This window comes from Lynx rufus, unplaced genomic scaffold (genome assembly GCF_022079265.1).
Source record: "Lynx rufus isolate CCGP_SWC_20201006 ecotype Redwood Valley unplaced genomic scaffold, mLynRuf1.p SCAF_12, whole genome shotgun sequence".
In the NCBI taxonomy this organism is placed as follows: Eukaryota; Metazoa; Chordata; class Mammalia; order Carnivora; family Felidae; genus Lynx; species Lynx rufus.
Genome location: NW_025814826.1, coordinates 32,409,955 through 32,430,318, shown reverse-complemented (window position 1 = coordinate 32,430,318; position 20,364 = coordinate 32,409,955). Strand labels below are relative to the sequence as shown.

Genomic DNA, 20,364 nt, shown 5'->3' with positions numbered 1-20,364 from the left:
GGCCAAATTCATTCTGTAGTAGTTTTTCTTTGCTTTCTATCAGTGGCTCTGGGGGAACAAAATCTTCCTCTGTATTTGAAAGTTCAGGTATTTTACTTCTCTCGATTGTAAGGGAAGTTATTAACAATAGGACAGGTTTCTCTCTTTCAGCACCAGTGCCTCTTATTTATTTTCTATTAAAAGAAATACCTGCAGAAAGTAATAAACTAAAACAAACAAATAAAACCCAAAGGATATAAAATGTAAAGTCTTTTTATTCAATCCAGTTGAACTACCCAGAGGAAATTATTTTTTAATAACAATTTTTCCATTAAAAAATAGAGCTCTATCTAAAGACACTATAAAATGGCTCATAATTTCATCACCCAGGTAACTACCATTATTGTTTTAAGTGAATATATAGTTAATATATGCATTTGGTCATAAAATGATACAAAAAGAAAAAAATTATGTATTTTTGATTCTCCTTCCAGACATTTTAACTTCTATTCCCCAATAGTAACCTGTCCCAATTGTTTATTTGCTTTTGAAATTGAAAACTTATATATCAATATTTTCAGATTTAGTGCATTCATTTTTTTATTATTAAATATTTAATTTTTATTAGAGAATAGCAATAAATATTTATGTATTCCCCTCTTAGCTTTAAAAGATTTACAAATACCTCTAGCCACATTAGGGACAGTTTACATTTATATCTGTTTAGGTAAAAATATTTTTTCCCTTCAACTTACAAACAAAGGCCATAAACAGCATATTTCATTGGCAGGGTGGAATTTTCTTTTTATCTGTTAACTTACATATGCATGTTTGTTTTATTATCTATTTCACTATGTTGAGTTCCTGCAGATGTCTCCAATCTAATGACTTACTATTGTGCTTGAGCCCTAGATTTTGTATTCCATTTTTTGCAGAGTAAAGATCTATTTGAAATGAAGCTCTGGGCCAACAGGTATCCAAGAGGCTACTGAACTCACTTGTCAGAATTTCTGTTCTTTTTCAGCTTACAGAATTTTCTATACTTTCTTGCCTTCTCCCCCAGTATCTTTATAAAACATGTTTTTAATGCTTAATTTCTTATATTTGTTCTTGCTCACTATCTATTCATTCCCTGAACAATATAAATATTTTTCACTTGGCTTTGAACTTTATATAAATGGAATCATATAATATGAATTCCTTTGTGTAAAGCTTCTTTTGCTCAACATTGTGATTGTAGGAGTTCTGTTGCTGTATAAAGTGTAATTCATCCAGTTTCACTGCTGTATAATAGTCCATTGTACAATTATACAAATACATTTATTTTGTATACTGTAGATGAATATTTTTGATATGGAAGTTATAGGTTATTTCAAAAAAATGTTGCTATGAAAAATTTTACACATGTATCCTCCAACATATGTGTATGCATTTCCTCAAGATATTCATAGGAGTTGAATTGCTGGTTTTACAGTATGTTTTACATATTATGTGTTGGCAAACTGCTTACCAACATGGACTTCCCAGTTTCTATCGTCACCAGCAATATGCAAGAATTTCTCTTGCTCCACATTTTCACCAGCATTTGATTCTATCACAGATTTTTTAATGTTACTAATTTGGTGAGTACATAGTAATCTCTCTATGGTGTTTTTTTGTTTGTTTGTTTGTTTGTTTGTTTGTTTGTTTAATTCAAGTTAGTTCACATACAGTGTAGTCTTGGCTTCAGGAGTAGAACTTGATTCATCTCTTACATATGACATCTAGTGCTCATCCCAAAATGTGTCCTTCCTAATGCCCATCATTCCACCCACCTCCCCTCCAGAAGCTCTCTTTGTTCTCTGTATGTAAGAGTCTCCTATGGTTTACCTTCCTCTCTGTTTTTCTCTTATTTTTCCTTCCCTTCCCATATGGTCACCTGTTGAGTTTCTCAAATTCCACAAATGAGTGAAATCATATGCAACTAGCATTCTCTTATTGGCAATGTGGTTGAACATCTTTTCTTTATTGTCTCCTCTGCTTCTTTTCTTCTGTTAATTGAATTTTTAGTATCTTGCCCATATTTCTATTGGTTGTCCAAGAGGCTTTTTTTTTTCCTTTTTGAGTGTAGATTTTCATTATTTCTTAAAACTCACCAGGAAGGACACAAACGAAGCTGGCTGGAAATTTTTCTCCCCCCCCCTCCCATACATATATATGTGTTTATTATGTTGACATTTCTAGGGAATACATACATGGGGAAAAATAAGGAGATATCTAAGAAGCACCAGCAGGAAAATTCTCAAGGAAAAGGAAAATATTAAAGTTAAGATATAAAAAACATAGATGTAGAAGTGTTATCCCACATCTGGAAGCTCATATGGAAAGAAAAAAAAATAAAAGAGGTGATGAAATCATGATTAAGACTGTCTTAGAATTAAAAAAAGAAAAAGATGATGTAAGTCTACAAAATGAAAGTTTTCCTCACAAAAAAAAAAAAATAGGATAGAAAAGAAAAAAGAGAGATGTGTTTTTTTTTATAAGATCACAATCAAAGAGACAGCAAAAGAAATCAAATAAGTAAATTATAAAGGAACATAAATTGACTCTGGATACAAGATTAAATGGAGCAATATTCTCAAAGTGCTGAAGGAAGAATATTTGAACCTAAAATGTTAATGTCCAGCTAAACTTCATTTAAATGCAAAAACAAGACAAAGTGGGTCTCAGACATATTAGACCCAATTTAAAAATGTTTTTTGAGGGGCGCCTGGGTGGCGCAGTCAGTTAAGCGTCCGACTTCAGCCAGGTCACGATCTCGCGGTCCGTGAGTTCGAGCCCTGCGTCAGGCTCTGGGCTGATGGCTCAGAGCCTGGAGCCTGTTTCCGATTCTGTGTCTCCCTCTCTCTCTGCCCCTCCCCCGTTCATGCTCTGTCTCTCTCTGTCCCAAAAATAAATAAAACGTTGAAAAAAAAAATTTAAAAAAAAAATGTTTTTTGAGAAAAAAATTCAAAATAAATAGTATGTAATCTCTACCATAGCAATATGATTATTTATTTAGATTAATAGGTATGCATCAATAAGCAAAAATATAGATCTTTTAAGGATGTATGCATATCCATAAATACATATTTAATACACCAGAGTGGATGTCCATGGTGGAGGTAGGGATGAATGTAGGAGTGGAAATGGGGAATGAAAAGGAAAAAATACATAAAAATTTTAAAAAAGAATTGAGTTGCATAAATTGTTGATGCTGCTGTGCTGTTTGTGTACCTGAAATCCTCCCTCACCCACTGCCAAAAAAAAAAAAAAAAAAGAAGGAAAAAAATGTTGCCGTAGAGCATAAAAACAAGCAAACTACAAGGAGACTTTGAATTACACAATTACAATTAGAGAATTGATCACATCGCTTTCAGAAACAGATAAAGCTTAATGCAAAATAGGCAAAAACAGAAAATGTTTAAACAACTAAATCAACAACCATGATTGTTGCTTAAGTTAATAATAGATATACACAAGCTACATGTAACCAGTGCATCTTTTCAAACACTCAAAACAATAAACAAAATTATGACTACATTGAAGTTAACATTTCAGTTCAAAAAAAAGAGCACCACATACAAAGCTGATAGACATTGCCAGATGGGAAATGGCTTTTTCAGTGTCTCAACCCATCAAGTAATCATATCAGGAAGGAAAAGATACTGTTGATAATATACAACAAACAGAAAATCAAATAGAAATCAAAAATAGCCAACAATGAAACAGCCTACAAAACAAGGAAATCCAAATGACCTAAAAATACATAAAGATATACTCAGCCTCACAGATAATCAGAGAATAATTGAAACAATGAGACATTACTGGCCACCCTTAAGTTTGGCAAAAATAATTATATTCAGGTAATTCCAAGGATTATCAAACATGTGAGAAAGCAGGATCTTTTATTCTCTGTTGAGAGGCCAAACCATTAAGTCATTTTTAAGAGCATTATGCTAGCATTCAGGAGAAATTATGGAGGCATATACACAATGACTCAATACTATGTGAGTCAGAGGAACTATGAGCAGATCCAATAGGGTACAGGTATGAGGCTGCTCATCTCTGCACTGTTTGAGGTAAATAGGAACTGAAGCAACTAAGGAGAACATCACTTGGGAAATGGTAAAGTCAAAGATGACAGATACAGAAAATAGAAAATTATACAGGAGTCAAAAGCAAAGTAATATATACCACACCACATCTCTCTCTCTCTCTCTCTCTCTCTCTCTCTCTCTCTCTCTCCAACACTCCATTAGGGATGGATTGAAAATGCAGTGCCTTAACTTGTTCTTATCTGCTATGGCCTTTCTCATTCCCCTATCCACAACACCACTAGATTTGTGGTCTAGAATTTTTAGTTCTTGACTGATGTGGGTTTTTTCCTTAAAAAAAACAGACTGTGGTTAATCATGAAAAAATTTTACACCTTTCTTACTCACCATTATTTTCCATATTTCTTTTGAATCTTCTGGCAAAAAGAAGTTGACTAGATCAAGGTTACTTGATCATGATGAAAGTCTGGACTAGGAAAGTGACAGTGTAAGTACTAAAACCCTTCTCTGATTGGTCACAGAATTTCAGGGTCACTGGAGTGTCTGAGATTAAACCTTTCAAAGGATGATCAGTTCAGCATTACTTGACATGTGTTCTGCCCAAACCTGGACATCATTAGGAGCAGCCCAGCCTGCTACTCTACTCAAAATGTACAGAGTCCTTCTCATCACCACCCCATTTTCCATTCTTAGTGGAAAACTAATCTTGTCCCAATATTGCTTTAAAATAAGAACAGCTGTCTCCCCACAACCAGTGCTTCCCAGTCTAGAACTTTTTAATATGTGTAGTTATGTCATAGTAGTCCTTTTAGAGTAGAGGAAGAAGGTTGTCTACAAATGCAAGAGTCTGAGCATCCATATCTATGTTAGTTTTACCATGGTGAATCTAGTATAGAAGTCAGCAGTGCAGCTCCAACTAATCCAAAAATTTTAACCTCTTCAGTTGTTTCTGCTTTCAAACTTGTTTGGTCACGTGTTAAGTCTGTATAGTCTTCATGCTGGAATTAGAGATTTTCACCTCATTTACCTGATTTAGCTACCTTTATCTCTTCATTCTAGTACAAATTAATTCCATCAAGCAGTCATCAAATGCAAGAGGTCGAAATGGAAAAGGTAAATGAGTACTGCTTTAAAGTGATGAGGAAATGTGGATATTATTAGAGTCCGTACTTTAAATTGATATACTACATCAGCATGCTAAATGACAATTGTAGGTGAACAGTTTTGCAGACTAGCTCCTTTACAGACTAAATGCTTAAACCAGAAGCATCCCTGTACTTCAAGAGTGTTCCTCATTTTTTCCGATTAATTTAACAGTTCTGTCTTTGATACTAGCATTTACACATTTTTTGAAAAGGGGGGAAATGTATATGTTCTGAAGTTGAAATATCTCCCAGCTTTTGACCCCCAGTCAAACAGAGACAATACTCTCAAAAACACCAAAACTTCTGTTTTTTTGTGGAGCAATTGAGACTGTATCACTAGTCCAGTATCACATTTCTCTTGTAATAGATTTCAAGTACAAACCCAGTTCATTCCAGGCATTTTCCAATATTATCACAAGGCAGACATACGAGATTTGAGTTTGCTCTCCGAGTTTTCTTACGGACATGTACTAACTTCTACCCTTTCCCAAAAGTATGCTGGAAGAAACGTCTCTAAGTTAAGCAAATGATTTTCTTCCCAATTTAAAGCTCACACTTATCAAGTCTTAGAAGCAATCACAATGTATCACCTGATCTGTCCGGTTGAATGCAACCATATTTTCTGTCTTTGCCCTCTCAGTATTTACGTTGCCATAACATTAGCTCCCACATTATAGGAATTCACATATCACAGTGAATCTATTTCCTGCCTGACTTACTCTTTACTAGCACACAAGTCATCAGTTTGGTCTCAGCAATGGTTACCATGTGTCAGTGGTGGTGTGGTGGCTTCCATCTGTATCTATAGATTTGACGATCTCTCAAACATTGGGATTTTTTAAAAAATTAGAATGCCATAACCTCTCTCTCTACTTTTCTCTCTACTCAATGTTTTATAGTTAATTCTTTCTATTAGACACACATAACTTAGAGAAATACGTGGATGCATACAAGTAGGTACATAACCATATATATATTTACATATCCACAGCCAGAAAAATACCTAAATCATTTCATTCAATTCCACTTACATTATATGTATATAATTTCTTTTATCACATCTCGGGAAAGAGCTCATTAAATCTCTTCTTAAATATCCCTAAAAATGTACAATTGATTAACATTTACAATTCTGACAGCTGTAATTACATGGTGTTAATTCCCATAATAAATTTAACTTTTTCTATATGTAATATTTACCCACTGGTTCTAGTTTTCCTCTCCAGAACCATTATGAATCACATGCAGTTTTTCATGGCAACTTTATTATATGCATTTTTGTTTCCAAGACAAACTAAGAACAAAGACAAAATACTTGAACAAAACTGACCAGCCACCAAGCATAGCTTCCCTGCTTTATAATTATCTGAACAATAATGATATGGGAATAAGTTTTTGAAAAACTTATGATAGTATCAATGGAACTGTTTCTAAAGTACCAAAACAGAAAGCAGGGAGCCATTATTAAAAGTAGGATAAACATTCTAGCAGCTTCCTGAAAAATGTCTGAAAAATAAACTATTTTTAATAACAGGGCAAATCCTTAAAAAGAAAAACTGGAAAATAAAAGTCACTAACAGTAGGGAGCAACACGTAAAGACAGATGTGACCTTTCGGTTTTGTTTCAAAGGAGAGTTTAAAAGTTACATAACTCTTTGGATAATAAGAATTCTAAGAAAAAGCTGGATTGAAAGCTGTGACAGATGCTATCACAAAATAAATACCTAAATTATTCTTTTTCCCAAGGGAATGAGTATTAGGAAGAGGAGTCATGTTTCTTTACATTACCTGGGGATACATCTTAGTGACATTTTTAAAAACAGGTTTAAGCATAACATTTAAAAGAGGAATCCTGGGGCGCCTGGGTGGCGCAGTCGGTTAAGCGTCCGACTTCAGCCAGGTCGCGATCTCGCGGTCCGTGAGTTCAAGCCCCGCGTCGGGCTCTGGGCTGATGGCTCAGAGCCTGGAGCCTGTTTCCGATTCTGTGTCTCCCTCTCTCTCTGCCCCTCCCCTGTTCATGCTCTGTCTCTCTCTGTCCCGAAAATAAATAAACGTTGAAAAAAAAAAATTTTAAAAGAGGAATCCTGGATCAATGGTAGCAGCAGGGATTAGGGAGGTAAATTATAACTGAAAATCTATGACTTCTCCTCCCTGGGGCTTTTTTTTTTTAACCTAACTCTTGGTTATTCAAATAGACCTAATTATGCTCTCAACTTTGAATTCAGTATACTAAAAAAAATGAACAAATAAACGGTGATTGATGATGTTTTTTGAAAAGAACAAAACTTAAAGTCTCAGAATGAAAATATATTTGGTCTGGCAACACATAGTTGATAGCAAAAGTCCATAGTGTTATACAAATAATCTTCTAACATCTTAAATTTCCTTCCTTCAATTCTGATCTGCCCCCTCTATCATCATCCTGGGCCAGGGAAGCTGGTTTTGTTCCATATGATTACCTAATCTACTCTGTCAAGAGTCCCCAGAACAATTCAGTTTATTCGTATTCAGATCTTTTAAATCACTTCCACTAATATTATTTGAGCATCTAAATGCCAGGCAGTCTAATTGTTCCTCAAGATATAAAAATCAATAAATATGACCACTGCCCAACAACACGCAAATATTTATTCACATAATTATCAAGACATTTAAAATCCATCAAGCAATTTTGCCATATTCTGCTTCATTTTAGTTCTGCAAGACTGTCCAGGATGTGTGTGTATGTATGTGTGTGTGTGTGTGTATGATCCTCAGACATATGATTCCCATCACCAGCACTTATGACTTGGAACATGTTACTATGTCTCCCTGAAACTCATTCCCTTCTCTCTAAAACAGAGTAGTCATGATTCCTCATGAATTGTTGAGGGAGCACGTGATAAAATGTATATGTACACATGCTTAGACCATAAGAATTATTCAATAAATATTAGTTATTATGTTTCAACTATTATTAATTATTTGAATGAATGAAACTTTCTAGAATCATATAATTTTAGAGTTCATGTATTTCAATAGTTCCTTCATAGTGTTCTGGTAAAATGGGTACCCTAGGCAATGAATCATTGACAATGCCAAAAATATAACCTAGGATTCTTCATCCCAAGATCTTGTAATTAAAATTTTTGTGTAGTTTCTTAACCTAAGCTTTATGTCCTCACCTCTTTCATCTCTAAGGTGCTTATATATTTTGAAGAGGTTGTCTACAATTTAGACTGCATAGATTGCCCAAGTTTTTATAAATATTTCTAGCAGAAGCAGGAAAAGAATTCAGATACTGACTCCTAATTAACTGCTTTTTAGTAGATAGTACAGACAGGCTCTAAGTAACTACCTACCTAGCTAACTAACTAAATACATACATATATGTTGGCCTTGGCCAGTTGAAACCACCACAGCAATTAGAACTGTGTTGCAGTGTGAGTAGAATTTATATTGATTGCTTTAAAAAAATTTTTTAAGGTTTATTTTTGAGAGAGAGAGAGAGAGAGAGAGCGCACGCACATGCGTGAGAGCATGAGCAGGGGAGGGGCAGAGAGCGAAGGAGACACAGAATCTGAAGCTGGCTCCAGGCTCCCAGCTGTCCACACAGAGCCAGATGCAGGGTTCAAACTCATGCACTGGAAGATCATGCCTGAGCTGAAGTTGGAAGTTCAACTGACTGAGCCACCCGGGCGCCCCTGATTTCTTAAAATACATATAGACTTTTGTTTTCCAGTTACTGTGACAAAGACATAAAACATCACTATTAGTGACATTGACTTAATGCATAAGAGTCAGGAAGAAAATTTATCTTATCCAGGGTGAATATTTCTATCATTACCAATATAAGTAAAACTCACACATCTTCCCTTGGGGTGGGACCATTCTCAGAAAACATTTTAACAGTGCCATATATTCTTGCAAGATATATGTTATAAGAAAAAAGGTACTATTCCAACATGGAAAAAGACTAGCCTGTGATTGTTAGGTCAAAAAAGACCATGATGCTCAAGATGGCCTTTTTTTTTTTCTCTTGAACAAACCTCATATTTCCCCTTCTTCTCTCTCCTTACCAGAGCTTTCATTCAGATGCACATTGTGACTACCAGGTAACAACCTACTTCAGTCTCTCTTTACTGCAGGGCCATCCTTCATTCTGTCACTGTCAGCATCACATTTTTAAATCCCCAAGTCAAATAACCTTCTCCTCAGGGGCCCACTCCTTTGTTATTGAGCCACTCAGCCTTTCTCATAATTTCTCAAACAATGTATTATTTTACTTTGTGTTTTGCTTCTTTTGAAACAATTTTACTTTTCATCGCATCAGGGTGAACATTTCTTCATATCAGGATGAACATTTCCCCAAAAGAAAAACATCCCCACTCCCTGCTCCTTAAACACCAGTTACATTTTTTTCTGTCTTCTCCAGCAGACTAACTTCCTCAAGGACTGTTGGTCAACTTTGTATCCTCCTCTATGATCCAAACCTTGGCAGAGTACCCAACACATAGTATGCACTCAAGGAATGCTTGTTGAATAAATGATTGAATTGAATATTGTGCTGCATTTTGTGTACTACAGAATAAAATTTTATCATAATGTGGATTCAGTATTTGAATATTAAAATTTTCTTCCTACATGAGTTGGTATATTTTTCTCCCTGATTCAAAATGTGATATAGTTGTGAAACTATGCACATAATGATACTGAAATCATGGCAAATAAGAAGGAAGGAGGACAATTGCTCCTACCTTGAGTTAGATTCAAGTATAGATGATTATGTAGATTCTTTGATCTAATGACCATGCGAAGGGAAACTGACATGTAGTTTTTAAATCAATTCAATAATTTTTTTAATGTACAGAGGAGAAATTAGCTTCTTAAAAAGTAAAAAAGCATTACCTATCAAAACACAAAAAACAACAACAAATTAGAAATATAAAACTTCAGTAAAGCATGACTGTTACCCCCGAGTGCTATTTAATAAATGCTGCCTAAGATCTTACTCATCAATTATCTTTGCTTTAGTCTCCATTGATTCATTTCTTTATTTAATAAGCATGTATTAAAAGATAAAGTGGTGGAGAAGTGCCCGGGTGGCTCAGTTAAGCATGTGACTCTTGATTTCGGCTTAGGTCATGATTTCATGGTCATGAGGTTGTGTAATCAAGCCCAGCATCGGGCTCCACGCTGGGCACGGAACCTGCTTAGAATTCATTCTCTCTCTCTCTTCCTCCCCCTCTATCCTACCCCCATTAATGCACTTGCACACCTGTGCGCGCTCTCTCTCTCTCTCTCAAAAAAAAAAAAAAAAAAGGTAAAATGGTAAGTTGATAAAAGCTTAGATTCAAGCTCTAATGACAGCCTAAAGCTTCCATCCCACTTCCACCCTCTCACTTACAGTGAGAAGCAAGGTGTCATAATTCCAAAACATGAAGTATTTCTTAGAGCAGGATAGGAGCAGAAGGGAGAAAAGGAACTAGTCACTTGACTTGAGATCTTAGAGTAAGAATGTGAGTAATGAAGGGAGGGGGGAAAGCCCAGGAGTTAAGATGAGAGAATGCTACAAATAACTAACCCATTTCATAAATGCTTGAAAATGCATGAATTAATTAAATCTGAATTTGAAGTTTCCACAAACATCACTTTGGGAAAAAAACAGCCAAAGTCACAAGAGTCGTATAGGATCAAGAAAAGTAGGGCATTTTTCACCACCAAAGGCAAGAACTGACTTTCCAACCATTTGAATTGCCAAGCAATAGAGAAGATTCTAGGTAAAAAATATTAGAGAAGACTCCAACAAAGACACTGAAAACTCAAACCAATTCACTCAAACCAATTCATCTTCTTCAAAGATAAATCTGTTCAATCTAACTTAGTATTCATTCAGTATTTTTAAATAATTGATGATGTGCCAATCACTACATTCATCATAGAGTATACAAACATTCATAGTAGACATAATTTTTGCCCTAACAAAGCTTACAGTAAAGTAATGGAAACACATAAATTGATCAGTTAACCAAAATAAATGTAAAATTACATTCTATTGCTATTAATTGAACATATAATCACACTTAGTGAAGGTCATCAGTAGTTTAACGGATAAAAATACAGAAAGTGGGCTGAGTTAAATAAGGAAAACTTTTCATTTATTTAACAAAATTAGTTAAATGTCTACTATATGTCAGAAAAAGCAATGGAGAAAGAAAAAAGTGTGTAAATGTGTATAAGACATACCTCCCCATTGATGGATGAATGGATAAAGAAAATACACACACACACACACACACACACACACACACACACACACAGTGGAATATTATTCAGCCATAGAAATCAAGTAAATGTTGTCATTTACAAAAATATGGATGGACTTTGAAGGCATTATGTTAAGTGAAATAAGTCAGACAAAGACAAATACTACTCTCTCACTTAAATGTGGGATGTAAAAAAACAAAACTCATAGATACAAAGACCATTTTGGTGGTTGCCACAGGAGGTGATAGGGGTGGGCAAAAATGGGTGAAGATGGTCAAAAAGTACAAACTTCTAGTTATAAAATAAATGTCACGGGGATGTAATGCACAGCATGGTGACTACAGTTCATAACACCTGTATTGGATATTTGAAAGTTGCTAAGAAAGTAGATCTTAAAAGTTCTCATCACAAGAAGAAAGTTTGTAACTAAGTGTGGTGATGGATGTTAACTAGATTTATTGTGGTGATAATTTTTCAAAATATACAAATACAGAATCATTGTGTGGTATAACTGAAATTAATGTTATATGTGAATTCTATTTCAATTAAAAAAATTACAATCAGAAAAAGAAGACATAGTCCCGAGTCCTTCAAAAAGCATATGACTTAATAGGGAAAATAGGTATATAACCAAATAAATATCGACACACATACAATATGATGTAATAGAAAATATATATAATAGAGATAAGCCTTTGCACATATCTCCATTATATGCACATATAAAAAAGCAATCAGAACACAGAGAAGGAAATGATTCTTTCTTTCTTTCCTTTTTTTTTAAGTGTGTGTTTATTTTTGAGAGAAAGAGACAGAGTGTGAGTGGGAGAGGGGCAGAGAGAGAGGGAGACACAGAATCGGAAGTAGGCTCCAGGCTCCAAGCTGTCAGCACAGAGCCTGATGTGACACTCCAACTCACAAGAGGTGAGATCATGACCTGACCTGAAGTCGGATGCTTAACCAACTGAGTCACTCAGGCACCCTGGAAATGAATATTTCTTCCAAATATTATTTAAACACTACTTTCAAATGTTTAAATTATTTGTAAGATAGTCCTGATATTAGCTTAGACCCTGTCAAAACTGGGCTATGTGCTTCTCTTATTCTCACCTTTGTCCTTCACTGTAACTTCAGTAAGTCCTTCCCACTAATCCAGTTTTGATATAGGCCTACAATCGCATCTCAAAACCCCCATCTGCTAATCCACCATCGGAGACCAAACTCTAATCCTTGGTCCCGCCAAAAATTTAACTCAGTTTACCCTTCACTAACTTGGCTATCCCGTTATATAAGTCCCCTCCCCCCGTACCCAGCAACTACTCTAGTCCTATATACTAAACGAAGGTCCCATAAATCTGTCCTCTCCTACTATAGTTAGCTTGTTAGAAATGCATGTTGAGTCCATCTATTAAATAAATATTTGTTTGAGCACCTATAATAAACTGAGCTTGAGAAGTGGTACAAAGGTGAGCAAAATAAAACTCCTATCCTTCATATTCTGAGGAAACAGACACTCAAAAAGGATTAATTTCAGTACCCCATTAAAAGCAAATCACATTGGGGCGCCTGGGTGGCGCAGTTGGCTAAGCGTCCGACTTCAGCCAGGTCACGATCTCGCGGTCCGTGAGTTCGAGCCCCGCGTCGGGCTCTGGGCTGATGGCTCAGAGCCTGGAGCCTGTTTCCGATTCTGTGTCTCCCTCTCTCTCTGCCCCTCCCCCGTTCATGCTCTGTCTCTCTCTGTCCCAAAAATAAATAAACGTTGAAAAAAAAAATTAAAAGCAAATCACATTAATAAGATGCAGGCAGAGAAAGGAATGCCTAATTCAAATTAGAAGAGATGAGGAGACAGACCTTCAGTCAATGAGGTGACCACAAGTTCCAGTTTGCCCTGAGAAATGCTGGGCTACACTTGTTATGTTGACGTACCTCTTTTCCCCAGGCTTTCATTTAAATTCCAGGTAGTTAACATACAGTTAATATGTTAATACAGACAATTTCCTTAGAACTGTGCCTGGAACATGGTAAGCATATTCTGTTCACATGTTTTGCTCAAGATTTATTCACAACAAAATAGTTATTTGTTGAAAAATTTTATAACTGTTTTAAGTTAAAAGTTTGGTGACATAATGTTTACGGAAAATTTAAGACATGGCTTAAGAAGAAAAGAAAAGAAAAATTAGTTCCTACATGTAACAAATCTGCTCCTACATGTAACAAAAGGATGAAATGGTAGATACTCTTTTAAATGTCAGAAGTTTTTTTTTTCCTCATTTTATTAACATACTCTACTCAAAAGAAAAAGTTTTAAGGAATAACAAGAAGAGAATTTCATTAGAATGATATCTTCATAATTACATACAGCAGAATTATCTCTAGCCCACTAGTAAGAGCCACAAGAAGATGACAGAATGTACCTACCATGTACGTATCATGACTAGCACATCATGACTTTTCCAAATTTCGCTTAAATTTTGCAAGTTTTTAAATACTGCGTTATTTTCTTCAGGTTATTTCCTATCTTTTAAAGCAATTAAATAACAAAAATATACATATTCATATTTAAAGTAGTTGCTGGAGAAATTATAAATTAAATTCAAATGCACACGTACATTGGACACTGTTGGGGCCCCATACCACACTCCCTAGGCCAGCTCTACCTTCAGTTGTAGCTGTAATGGACAGTTCTTGCATATACTGTATGCTTCCCTCCCCAAGTTCCCAGGGCATCTTACTCTAAAGGCACAGTCCTTAAGTGCAGCAGATACACATCTCTAGGAGCAAACTTCAGTCAGTGAGAGATAAGTGTCAGTGGATAGATGTCCCAGTCTCACACTCATTAGAGGGACAACTCTGAGGTTTATTCTACATGGTTTCCCACAAGATTCCTAGCAAGATTGAACTCACTTGCCTAGAGTTATAACTAGTTCAAGAACCCACTTTTAACTGGCTTCCCCTCATCCTTGCTTTCCTCTCCACTGCATTTTCTCTTTACCCCAGCATTCTGGGAACACCACCCAAATAAGTGATCTGTGCCTAAATCAAAATCTAAGAATTTGCTCTTGGGAGACCCAAACTATGACAAGAATCCCATTATACTAAAACTTTAATCTGATCATCTTTGTAATAAATTTTTGATAAGTTGAGTGGATAATTACATCAGTTGGTCGACATGCTAATAATCCTAATCTGTTTTTAATTTCATGACTTCTTTCTGTTATCATGAGAACTGTGCTGCTCATATGAAAATAATTGCATGTGTCTTAATATTTCTATCACCATACCTAACTCTTTTCATTATTAGAAAGAAAATAATCTTTTGTAACATCTACTCACACGTTCTATTGTAGAAAAGGGGGTAATATTAATGATACTGCAATAATTTTCAAATTTGAAAGAAAATGTATCTCAACAAAAGAATTACAGCTTCTTCACATTTGCATGGCCCTACCTCTCAATCAATACAGCTCACACAATACTTTGCTCAAGATTTATTCAACAAAATAGATATTTTTTGAAAAGTATTGTTCACTTTCTTTCCCTGTCAGAATGTCTGTTGACATACTAGTGAATTGTTTATAAAATGAACGCTGAATCTTCCTTTCAGCTGACAGGTCCCTGTGGTTTGCTGTTTATTAGTTTTGTTTGTTGTGATTCAAAATGCAGGATCTATTTTTCCCCAGTGTTGCTGTCTTTTTTTTTTCTTTTCCTTTCTTAGTGAAGTAGAAGAAGATAAGCAGAATGTTCTTATTTACAAGTAACTACTCAGATGTCTTTCAAACCCACTTTGAATTTCCATTAAGTTCTCCTTTCACGTATCAAACCTTAAAAATGTAAAAGAATCTAATGCAAAACTTGAGAATTTTTTTTTTAGCTCTTTGTGTTTGAGTTGTAAAATATAGAAATTTATTTCCAGGGTCAGAAAAGTCATGTCATTGAAATCTCTTTAAACTGTTGGCATTGAAATGTGAGCAAGACGAATGGTATACTCAAAGCAATTATTTTTAGAAAGAGGCAAATTTTTGTCATTCATCTCCTTACCCATCTATCCATTCATCAAATTTGTATTAAATACCTAATATGCCGGGCACTGAGCTGGGTGCCAGAAATAGCAGAAATGAATATCTCAGTCCCTGACTTGAATAAGTTCAATCGACCTGAGTAAACAAACATGTAAAAGATGATTGAATTTTAATGTGACAGGTGGTATAATAGAGGTATTTTCTGGAGGCTGAGGGAATGTGGGAGCATAGAGTAGAATTTAATTCTCTCAGAAAAACTTCACTGAGGTTATACTTTAGATGAGTCTTGAAGGATGAGTTAGGCAGACAAGAGAAGGTGGACATTTAAGGCACATGCAAAGACAGTAATAAATAACGATTTTCATATTGTATTTTGTTTAGATTTTCTTGGAGAATCCAAATTCTTTGTCCTCTGCAGTACAGAAGTGAATAGGAAATAATCCATGCTGGCCAAGAAGGCAAAGGTATGCCTTGAAGGAATTTGGATTTTATGTCATAGGTAACTGGAATTCTAAATTTGATCATTTTAGCAATATGTGTGTTTTAGGACCTGTGTTGGATCTTAAGTCACTGTGGAGAATGAACGATGGGAAGCATCATTGGAGGGGAGAGAAGATGTGAGAATAGTTAGGCTCCCGCTCATCTTCCCATTATCGCTGCTATAAATGTTACCACATGAGAAGGCTTCCCTGACTATCTCCCTGGTATAGTGACTGCCTCATAATATGATTTTAAGAATAGATAGATAGATAGATAGATAGATAGATAGATAGATAAAAAGAAATATGATAAGGGGTGCAAAAGGTAATAAAGACTTGAAAAGCGGCGATCAGAATGGAATGCAATAAGAAGACATTCAGAAAATATTTTCAATATAAAATCAAAATGATTTGGTGATAAATTTAAAGAAAGTTACGATCATTTTGATATTTTTTAAAGTGAAAGTTAAAAGTTTAAAAACGGGGGTGGGTGGGGAGGGAATTGAAAAGACCTTGGATCTACTAGTTGGGAAATGGTTTGATGATACTGCTGTTAACTGACAGAAGTAATAGATTCAGAGGTTGTTGTTGGATGCATTGTGCATGTTGTAGGGAGTAAATAGGGAGTGCCTTTGCATAGAGAAGGCTATAAATAAGGTTAGTTTGTAACATGGCGAGTTTTAGATACCTTCCAAGATATTCAGGCAGACATATCCAGTAAAACAGCTGGCAATAAGATAGATAGATAGGTAGAGAGATAGATAGATAGATAGATAGATAGATAGATAGATAGATAGATAGATGATAGATAGGGATAGATAGATGCATAGAGATAGAGATAAACACTTTAGGAAACAGATCTGAGCAGGGTATACAGGATAGTAGCTATTAGTGTTTTCTAGTGATGAATCTGTTTCTAGATGAATCTGTTGTGGATAAGTTTTCCCCAAAAAAGATATAGAGTAAAAAGAATCAAAGGGCATAAGAAGATCTAACAATACAGGACAATAAAAAAAGTAGGAAAAGAGCAAAAATTGGGAGTTCAAAAAAAAGTTCTATAGAAAATGTTGTCAAATGTGACAAATGTTAAAGAGATCAAGCAAGGTAAGAAAAACGTGCAATATGCAGTTTCTAAATCCATATACTATTTTAGCTGTGGCAATTGATAAATTATGTAAAAATATTCATGTTTTCATTCATTCATTCAAGTGAAAACTAAAAATTCTAAAAGTTAATGACATTAAACACAAAATGTTTCCAATGCTACTATAGACATGGTAATAGGTCATAATAAAGTCATAGCTCCTGTAAGTTGAGACGATAATGTTTTGAATAGAGAAAATGAAATTCGAAGGGTGAATTGGCCACTGTTCATATACTTATATATCCCTTTTTTCTTAAACAGACAACTTTAGTGTGTATTTCTGGTCATTTTATTTAATGTACAAAGTCTCAGAATTATCCCCGAGCATATAGTGATAAATGACTTAGAACTTCAAAGAGAAGCAAGGTTCTTCTACTCTCAAAGGTAATAATCATCTAGCATTCTGTTAGCTAGAATTAATTTTTGTCTGACTAAGGAAGCAGAAATGTAGTGAATAACAAGGCCCTTTGCCTAGGATATATGTACTTATACATGTATGCATAAGACATAAAAACAAAATATTTATTAGAATATATTTTTATATATTAGAATTATATAATATGTATACTAAAAGATAATTATGTAAGCTGAAAGCTGCTTTTATATTTCAAATATATATTATATTCAGCAGTATTTCCTTTTAAAAAACTATATAAATAAAAAATGTTTATCTATAGAAAAGAAATATAGAACCCCAGTGACATAATTTGTTAATAAAATATTATATTATGCATAGGCATTATAAAAATTGGAAATATTCTCTTGAAGGAAAATATTACCCCTGTTATAACATAAAAATAATATATAATGTTACATGCAACAACTATTTTAAGTATATTTATACAAAAACAAGTTTTACTGTTCTATCTTTATATTTGCATCACTTATGATACTGTAGGCTTCAATCAATACTTCATAATGACAGTGATCATACCAATAATATAAACCAAGTAACCCATACTGCTCTGTCTCTATCAGGATCTTACTATTACCTAAGAAAAAATAGTAATTAGTATTCATTAAGCACTTAACATGGAATGTATTCTATGCTAAATGTCAATCCTTTGTCATCTCAATTAGTAGTTTGAACGATTGTACTCTTGAGGTAACTGTGGTGAAGTGAAGTATTTGGTTAAAGTGACTAGTAAGTGGTAGAGCTGGTTTGAAACTAAAGTCTTTTTAAGTTTGTGTTCTTCAACACTACACTGAAATCAGTAAACTCAAAAGATACTTAAACAATCCATCTCTCTTTAGAAAATGAGTCAATGCTTTCACTTCCAACTTAAGATGAAGGCTGGAAACATGTGTTTGCTTTTTATCCACCTTTCCAATTACTCTTGAAAGATTCTGAAGTACAAAATAAATAATTTCATGCCAGAAAAAAGAGTGAGAGGTGCATTACATTATAAAAGAGATTCCAACAAACTTTTCAAAGATGAAGTTGTATATGAACAGACTGACAAAGGAAAAACTACAGGGGAAAAAACTACAGGCTAGAATATGCCATAAAAATACTGCTGAGCAGGTGTGAAAGCATTCACTTGAAAGTAACCTGGGGAGGATTTGGGTTTAAAGTCAACTGATGTAACAAAGCACCAAGGTGAGAAATAAGACTGAAAACAGGGAGATTCATTAAAAATATTACATAAAATAAATTTACCAGTCAGCAACCTAACTTCCCTTCCAGAACCTCTCCACAGACAGCCAGACTTTACCCCAGTCATGACACCAGATAGTATACTTTAAAACTATTGAAATAATTCATTTGAAGAAAGCGAAAGTGGGACTCTAAAGTAAGCTTCAGAGGCAGAAGACCACAGTGATTAAGTCTCTGTTGTTTTAATCCAGACATTCTAATTTGAATCCTAACATGGCCACTTACTAGTTTTGTAATCTTGAGACTATTGCCTAACTTGTCAGTTGCACAAGTTTCTTATCTGCAAAATGGGTACAATAAGAATATCTCAGAGCTATTGCAAGAATTCAATGAATATATACATATAGAAATAAAATATATTTTTAGACCAAGGCATAGACATAGATAGAGATACAGTGCTAAGAATGTTTCTGGCACAAATTAAACACTTTTTCCATCTTTCCTAGACCATTCCCACTGACTTACAAACATAAATTCTCTCATCCTAATGAAACAAATTAAAACAAAAGCCTTTCTCAACCACACATCCCTCTAATTACAGATCTTTTTTCCAGTCCCCTTTAGAGCTAAACTCCACAAAATTGACAATACAGTAGTGGTATACATCCCGACCCTCACGGGATGCCTGAAGCCGCAGATAATACCGAGCTCTCTATATATAGTTTTTTCCTATACGTACATACCTATGATAAAGTTATTTATAAGTTAGGCACAGTAAGAGATTAACAAAAACCAAAAATAAAATACCACAATTATTAACAACATGCTACGTGAATGTGGTCTCTCTCTCTCTCAACATATCTTAACCAACTGTACTCACCCTTCTTGTGATGATGTGACACGATAAAATGCCTGTGTGATCAGATGAAGTGAGGGGAATGATGTAGGGGTGGTGACGTAGATGTCGATGACTACTGACGTTCAGATAATCTGTCAGGAGTAGGAGCACCTGTTCCGCCACTGCCTTTGACTTTGTGTAACTGAAGCTGTGGAAAGCAAAACCACGCTAAGGACTGCGTTGTCTCTGACTCCCTTGTGCCTATTCCCTCTCCACCTGATTCCAAGCTAATTTTTGCCCAACCTGTACTCTCAGAATAATGTCTGAAAAGAAACAGGTAAGATAAAAATGACTTTTCATATTAAACAATCAATACTTAATTAAGCTGGTAAAGCAAAGAATAGAGATCTGATCATATTATCTAGTTAAGATCACTAACAGAACAACAATTTAAAAAGATTTCCTCTGGTGCTTGCTTCAGCAGCACACATACTAAAAACTGGAACCATGCAGGGAAGATTAGCATAGCTCCTGTACAAGGATGACGTGCAAATTTGTGAAGCGTTCCCATTTTTTTAATTTAAAAATAAAAAAATTAAAAATTAAAATAGAATAAAAAGATTTCCTCTGACCCACGGACCAGGATTAGGACAGAAGAGGTTAGTGATCTTTGCTTTTCATCACAAACTTCTGACGTACTTAATTGGTACACATATGATTTGAGAAAGTAATTTAAATTTATAACAGCACAAGTCGTTCACTTTCTGCTATTTGTTAGCTACAGAAGCTTCATATTTCCACACAGGAACCTATGAGCTACCTTTCAAAAAACAGTCGCTGG

At 34.8% G+C, this 20,364-nt stretch overlaps 1 non-coding gene across 1 annotated transcript; it reads left to right on the top strand.

The window, feature by feature from the left end:
- The first annotated feature begins 19,991 nt into the window (after positions 1-19,991).
- LOC124507969 (U6 spliceosomal RNA) lies at positions 19,992-20,099 on the top strand. The gene has a single exon (XR_006961184.1). It is a non-coding gene; the product is annotated as a U6 spliceosomal RNA (small nuclear RNA).
- Positions 20,100-20,364: the final 265 nt, after the last annotated feature.